At 42.1% G+C, this 8,237-nt stretch overlaps 1 long non-coding RNA gene across 1 annotated transcript in view; it reads right to left on the bottom strand.

Moving 5' to 3' along the window:
• Positions 1-6,069, bottom strand: part of LOC147755114 (uncharacterized) — an 11,510-nt gene extending 5,441 nt beyond the window's left edge. The window contains exon 1 of the long non-coding RNA XR_015329935.1: positions 5,585-6,069. This is a non-coding gene — a long non-coding RNA (uncharacterized LOC147755114). The remainder of the gene's footprint in view (positions 1-5,584) is intronic.
• Positions 6,070-8,237: the final 2,168 nt, after the last annotated feature.

Genomic DNA, 8,237 nt, shown 5'->3' with positions numbered 1-8,237 from the left:
TATATCTATATATAGAAACTAATGGAAATGTCAACTATATACAAAAAACCAACTAGAAGTTGCCACGCCAGCCTGAACACTGACTTTCCGGTCTTGAAATGATTTTATGGTGACGAAACACTGGGTGACGACACCCATAGCGTAATTACGTAGGCACTAATGAGCTTTTTTAAATCAGTTATTCTCTATCTATATTTTTTACCCAACTATTGAGCTTGATTTGTACGCCCGGTTACTTCTATCAGCAAACAATATCATGGTTATCATCTGAGCGACGTTATAATCCCCTGAGCTTTAAAACTTTTATAACCCATGTTACTTCGTGTCGTTTTTTCGGTTAGTCACTTTATATAAATACGTATACCGAATAGAAAATGATACCAAAACACACATATTCAATACAGATACAAGAGAGGCAGAGCTCTCTACCTTACGGGGAGGGAGAGAAGGAGAGGTCAAGATTTAGAAAGTATTTCGCCAGATCAGCGGCAATTCGTTTTAGTTAGTAATAGATATGAGCCGGTCGTCTCGTAAGTATCTAGCAAGTGGTAAATGTGTATGTGCAGAAGATCTGCGATTCAGCTGGTTTATTTTTTTTATATGCTATGTCGCCAAATTATCAACTACGCAAAACGTAACTGCCGCTTCTGCAGTATTGAGTTTAGCACTTTAAACGTTGTTGGTGCTTTGCGGTGCCCTTTTTCTTTGCACACTTCGACGATAATAAAAAAAAAATAAACCTGTTTGTGAAACCCAGCCAATGATCGTAGTGACTGAATCGTATCTATAAATAGTTCAAATCAATTTGCTATGTACCTCTACAACGTAACTTTATCATGCTATGATTTAGTATATTTATCGCACAGTATATCTACGATCCTCGGCTAAGATATTCAGAGATTTTACGGATATTTCCAGTTAATAGTAGTGGTAATGGAGCAGTAGGTAAGCTGCCCATGTCGGCGTGCGTAGATAGGATGTCCTCGCCAAGGATAGCACCTGATCAAATAACTAGGCTCTGAAGTAGGTTAAATTTCATTTTACGTGGCCTGATCTTAGTCAAATCAAAAACCAGCCAGATATTGAAGCTTGAAGTCGTTCACGTTAGGCAATATCTTTTTCTCAAAGAGAGACTATGATTGTGCACAAATACAGATTATTTGTGCTTCGTATAAGAAATGCTTCAAGGCTCTGCATGTCCTCCAAGGAAACATAAAATATTCTTTTGGTCTCTGCTTTCCTAACAGATGTTATCGTCAGTGCCTGTGCCTAACATCATTTGGTGCGGATTACACGTGAAACGAGAAGAAAAAACATGTTTCGTATTATGAATCAGTGAACTATACACGTTTAAAAACTCTGTTGCTTTAAGTTAAGCCACCAGATTTCACAGCAATATACTTCGGTGAAGCTTAGCGTTTTTAATGAGGAGTCAATAGGAGAAATTATAGTAATAATCGGTAATCGGTATTTACATCGAATACTAAGGCAAACGAGAGCAGGAAACTGAACTCCTTTTGTAACGTTGATGTTAGAGCTCAATTAACATATGTTATCGTGGATTATTTGTGAAGTAGTAGTAATTCGCTCTTCAGTTTGTAATCATCGGCATAAAATGCGTGTTAGCAAACCGTTAAGGACAAAAATTGCTACTGAACAATAATATTAGTCCGAAAAAAGAGCCTCGGATAGTTAGATGGGCATGCATCGCGTTAATTATAACTAATATTAGACTCAGTATAGAGTGATCCGTTTTATATTTGAAACAGTTACATAATCTAGAGAAGGAGTTCTATCAGTCAGTCTCGGAGACAGATCTGCAGTAGTTTGATTTACGCATCGTACTAGCAAGCCTGCGAACGATAAAAGATATAGCTGCCGAGTTATTTACTGTCAGAGCACAACATCCGACTTTACGTCCTTATATTTTAGGTAATTTCTCGTTGAAATCGTTTTTATACCACTATTGTACGATCGTAAAAAACATAAAAATCGACATAAAACACGCTGTGTTATCATTATACATAGTTGACATAAAGTCTAAAACTTAATTTTTTTTTTTTATATATTCTTCTAAGCTAAGACCAGATGAACCAGAACACGAGAAAGAAACGGGTAGCAATTCTATATCACGTACATGAATGGATTAGAAAATGTTTGTTAAGAAACATTTTCCAGGTAATTGATTGTAATTTTGTTAGTATTTTTTAAAGACCTGATAGGCTTTTCTTGACATTTGTTAGCGTAGCGGAAAAATTATTTATATTTATCATAAAAATTCAATCTACATTCTCCAACTATTTCAAGCTCTCTTCTTATTCTTAGTAGTTTCAACTCATAGAATGATTATGACCAATGGCATATCTTTACCAGCTTTGTATTAAAAAAGGTGAGCACTGCGTGCTAAGCTCTGTCTGCCTGTCTGTCGGTCGGTGGGACACCTATAAGACTCACAAAGAGGTTTTAAATACTACTAACCACAATATAATTCTAAGAAAGATCATATTGTTGTAGTGTGTTTGGCTTCAGTCGTGCAGTGAAGAATATGAAGTTGGACACGACATTGAGATGTATTAAATATCGATATCGTTATCTATCTGACTACTCGTAGTAGTTGACGGAAGTCACCGGCATACACAGCCAAAATTTCTTCAAAAGGTTTATCTCTATCGCGTACCTCGTGAAGCGGTCGATCGACGGCTCCGAAAGTTTTTCCTATAACCATAGGGTATTCGTCTCGAACAGCAAGTGCCACCGTATATAATAGATCTACCGTTTTTGGATTTTTCTCTGTGTTGCGCACTGTGCCTTCCTAGACCTGAATGAGCATTTTGAATTGGGAATAATCAGTTCAGTCTCTGGGCGTTCCCGATGGCGCTTCTACAATGGCCACTTCTCAATCTTTGCTGACTTTGATCGGCATTGAAGTTATTACGAAATTTCCCCTGGAGCAACGACGAAGATTATTAAACCGTTCCACCATTTTAGACAATTGCCGAGGTCGAAATAAATTTGTCTTCTGGTGAATTCGGTTCGTGCAATGGTTTTTGAATGTTTACAGTTTTGTCCTGTATGGTAATGTCGTATTGGAGTTCCTGTCGAATGTCAGCTTTCGTTTTCCTGGTGGCAATATAGGGAAGTTGGCAGACTCAACTGTTTTGTCGAAGTCCTTTAATTGATCTAAAAATACCCAAGAATATTAATATAGATCTTTACAGTGACAGCCTGGAGGAGAAGCTTCATGAATTAGCGGCTTCTTCTGTTATGGGGGTCGTCTAAGGCATTCGAATTCGTTTCTTTTGCCAATGGCCATTGTTAAAGTGGTCTGTTAGGTAGAATTTTTTGAACGTTGTTAGAAGAACACTTTTATACGTTAAATTTCGAGTTCTTAGGCCCGCTTACTTCTAAATTGCTAGTTATTGACCTAAATGTGGAATTGGTGTACATGGAGAGAGGATTCGTCGCGATTGAAAAGAGTCGTAAGTTCCTTTAGCTTAGTTCATTTTTGCTTGTTTCCAATGAGAATTGGAGAAGTACTTTTTCTAGAAGATCATTTGCTATTTCCTAGCAGGTATATCCTTTGTCATTGCATGGTTAGGTACCGCTCATGGATCGGGAAGTATACCATACTGGCAACGGGTTACCATGGTCATATGTAACTACCATTCCGATATTGTTCGATTTCGACACCTTTGAAGATAGCTTTCTCAGCAGTAATCCTAAAAATTTTTAGAAGTTCAATAATGTACGGAATAACCCGCTATAAATCAATTTAATGATTTTGATACTGTTGGCTCTCTTCGTAGCATTTGCAGTCTATTATACGTCGCCCAGCAAACCGAGAAGGTCGGTCCAGGTGCGGAACGAATCAGTCCCCAACGTGGTACGATATACATATCGTGTCTATGGCAGCGATGTGGCATAGTAGAGGTAATAATAGTCTGTTAAGTGATTGATGACTTTTGTTACCGGCTTGCACCCATAAGGTGCCTTCACAGACGCATTGGCTTGATGCGCGTATTTTTTATGCCGGTATTGGTTCGGCACCTGATTATAGTCAACAGCCGATAGAGGTCGCCGCAGCACACTGCGGAAGTTCCGTCGAATAGCTCGTTGATGCAGCGTATTTCATGGAAGTATCAATTATACTTTAGTTTTCAATTATATTTAAGGACCATTTGTTTCATTCAATAAGTGCCGTTAGCAAAGAAGGTCGGTCGTTTTCGAGTTCTTATCAATACTGCATAGTATTTCTAATAAGCTAGATAGTGATCTTGAAGCGAGAGTATGCGGCTGCTAGGCATCGGATCGCAGCGCTGTCTAAAAATCGTGAACGCCACTTCTCCACCAGCGCGCACTTTTGCGAAAACTACAATAGTGAGAAACGTATTGGCCGTGCCTCCAAGCACGTGCATATTTTTTTTTATTAAGATAATTTAGTTTAAACTTGTCTCTAGGTAAATGCAGACACCACCGCAGACTATTCTCTGGACATTATTTAAAAATCGTTCGTGTATGAGTACAATTTGGTGCCTCCTTGCGAGGTCACATTGGATAATCTCGGCATTCACATTGACCTTTGGGTGCTATTATGGCGGAAGGGAAATTTTGTAATACCTCGTTAGCTAGGAGTGAGGCTGCGCAGCGCTTAATGACGCTAAGCGTTGGTAATTCACGCTGCGCCTCAACACTCGTACATCATGTAAGAAATATTTGACCATTGCACTCTAATGCATGGTCCACAGGTGAAGGGGATTAACCAATTCGTTCATCACCAAGGTCAGACAGATCGTAAATTGCCCCTGGCATCTGTCATCGTCTCGTCCCAGTGCTCGAGCTCGAGGGAAAACTTATTCTCTGTACAAGTCTGTTTGAATATTCCAAATGACTCACGCTGATTGCATCTGATGCGTCGATGGATGTAGCTCCACGGACGTGATGGAGTAGGGAACGCCGGTAAAAGATCTCGCCTTATAGAATTACATTGGCCTAATAATATGTCGGGAAGCGGGTAGCGTGGAAACTGCGCGTCCGTTTAGTCCAGTTGTGTAAGCAGAATCGGCGTACCTCGACATTTTTTAGCGAATGCGTTTCGCTCGCAGAGTGCCGTGAAACTAGTGACCTTTGTGGCTTTCGCGCAGTTCTCAGTGCTCTAGGGTGCTGCGTTCTCATAGACGAATGCTGCACCTGAGGCAGGTGAAATTGCTGAATAGGAGGGCTCTGTTCCTGAAGTGAGAACTCACTACTTGTGAGACAGTTAACAGGGCGCAATCTATCGGCCGTCACGGTACGGTTATATCTCACTAATCTTAAATATAGCCCTGTGGCTACCCTTGAGCATATACTTGGTAATCTATTTAAACGACGAGTACAACTTTACATGAATGGTGATCGAGGCTTTGAAAAAGTCGACGTTATATAAAAGCGTCCATTAATCAACGACTGCTGGCCGGCGTGGTAATGTGCGCGTGTGCTATCCGGTTTATGTACATCTGCAGGAAGTCTCACTAAGTCTACCTAAGCGCGCCACGTACTAATCGAGCTGACATCTTTTCGTGCGTCCCAAGATAGAGAAAACACCCACTGTTTGCAAGGTATCATGAGCGAACGGCCCCTCCTTTCGAAAATGTGCTGATCGATCCTGCGAGAGCATTTCTTCTTCGGGCTAGAAATGTAAATGGCAATGTTATGATTTGCGTCCTCTCAATTTAGCGTAGTTAACTCACAGGCACGCACTTGGGCCATTCAGGTTACACCCTGTACGACCGGACGGCGGTAATCACGCCCGCCAGGCACATCATCAACAGAACTAACAATCGACAAACGCAAGCTAGGTATGCACGTGTTCCATTAAATTCAAAGACAATGCAAAACCTACGTTGGTTGGACATCTACCAATTTTTGAAAACACAGCCGCGTTTTCCATCGCAATCATCGCATCTGAAAGAATCGTGGCAGCGTGAACGTTTACACAAGTGTACGCAAGACGACGTTTATGTATTGTTTAAAGTGTAACAGAGCGATACATGTCGTCAGTAAGACCAGCGATGAGGTTCATCCCAGAATCGACCTAGCATCCTGGAGAATGAACGAACAGGTCTCGTCACGTTTATTTTTCATAGAGTGATGGAGCTGGAAGGGCAAGTGTCAAACTCGAAAGCGAAACAGACATGTGGCTCTGTGACGATAGAGATAAGAGACATGCGGTTCGTAGCGAAAGATGGCGGGACGCCTCTTTCGCTACGAACCGCAGCGTTAGCGGTGAGTTACAGCATTGTACAGCCCCACAGCTCCACACTGAAGGATATTCTTCTCAGGGAAACGTCGGTAACTATTTGTGTGACGCTGGAAATGGACAGGGTTGAATGCAGCAGATAAGTATGTTAGCTGCACCGATAGGCGAGTTATGGTGGTTTGCATGTGCTGTTTTAAGTTTTACGTCGAGTATCGTCGCATTCCATCAGACGACTGAGTTCTAGTACAAAACTAAGTACCTCTGCCCGGGTTCGAATCTAGACCACAACGTGTCCCAAAGATTAGCAGGCAAATCAGTTACCTATTAAACTATCGCGGGGTCTAATTACTAAGCTGGTTATCGTAAATCCACCGAATTAGAAAAGAACAGATATATTAGCAAGGTGGGAAGTTTTTTGGGGACATTAATCACCTTGCGTCCTGAATCGAAGTGCATGTACTTTCTGTTATCCAAATCATCTTCCTCTTCATCGAGGACCGCAAAGCAGCGAATCCGCTCTACGTTTAACACCGCTCGGTCTTTGAGAGTGGACACTGCAGCCCATAAAGACGAGGTGGCTGGCAAAATTGCCCACAACATTGCCAGGAGAATAAATCATTTTTTACGCGTTAGAATCCTGACAACCGAGAGAGGTAGGAGCCAAAAAATGTTCACCCAAGGGCTATCGGTGACAACAATACGAAGGGGCACGAACAGTAAACCTAGCCAACTCAACCGACATGCAGAACCGAACATTCCAGCAACCTGGTCAGCTTCAAAAGGCCGAATCGAAAAACCATCATTGGGAAAGGCAGCATTAGGCCGAATAGTTGGACTACGGCTAACGGGTTCTATCCACTTCAATGAACCTTCTCCGCCCCGGCGGTCTGGCAGCATTAACAACTGGAGAGCCAGCTCCTGTACCGTGCGGCACTGTGAATCATCGCAGCCGCTCGTCAGGTCAACCACGAAGCTTGAAGCAAATCCGAACCTCGTGAAAACGGTAGGAATTATACAGTGGAACTGTGAGGGGCTGCAACTTTCCGCAACTCGGAAGCTCTGGACAGCATAGACATTATCCTCGTAATAACGGAAATTTGGGAAAATATACCCTTTATTTTACGGCGTTTAGATACTGTATACTGCCCTACAGTGAAGACCGAGCCACCCTAGCGGAATCACTTCCGTTTTTTACAATTATACAAGTATACACGACCGCAACTAAGTGGCTTTGATTTGGAATCCACGTACGTTGTAGTAATCAAACTTGTCAATGTAGTAAAAGCGTCGTTTTGTCAGTCTGCCTTTCTTTGGTGATTGCTGGCAACTTCAACGCCCGCCTCGATCAGCCGAACTCTAGCCGCATTACGGTTTTTCCAAACACTCCCACAAAATTATCCATGTACATGACCTGGTAAACGCCGAAACATGTGCCTAGCATCTGGTTGAAATTCTCCAGTTTACAATACAGCCTTTTCGTCCCTTTCGGATTCATAGGCCGTGCTTCAACTATACTGGCAGCCTAGCGCGGAGGGTCCAGGTGGCCTTCAGATTTATGGTCACGGCACAGTTTGAATTAACCTTTCAGCCTAATTTTAAAAAGATCTATTGAAAAATATATGCATCATAACGGCAATAATACTTTGAGTGGCTGGAGACGTGTTTGATCGATGATGCAAAACTTCAAGTGGCTAAGGCAGCACGGCAGCTCGGTGATTTGCCCGATTAGCTGCTTGTTTGTTATAAATCACTTTTTGAAGCTGTCTGCATCAAGGGATACGATACCATACGTGGTGTTCTTTTTCGTGTGAAAGGAGGGAATTTCAATAGAACGCGGTACCCTTCAGTAAGACTTCAGTATGCAGACAGACGTCGGTCCAGGTAGGGCCTGCAACGAAGATCTTAAATGCGCCGCTGTTTTAGCATCGTGCTGGACGGCACTATTTTAAAATGTGTATGTATTGGTACACCCCCAACCCAGTGGAGAGATGCTACTCTGTAG

Source organism: Varroa destructor, unplaced genomic scaffold (assembly GCF_002443255.2).
Source record: "Varroa destructor unplaced genomic scaffold, Vdes_3.0 BEIS01000006.1, whole genome shotgun sequence".
In the NCBI taxonomy this organism is placed as follows: domain Eukaryota; kingdom Metazoa; phylum Arthropoda; class Arachnida; order Mesostigmata; family Varroidae; genus Varroa; species Varroa destructor.
This window is presented reverse-complemented; position numbering and strand designations above follow the sequence as displayed.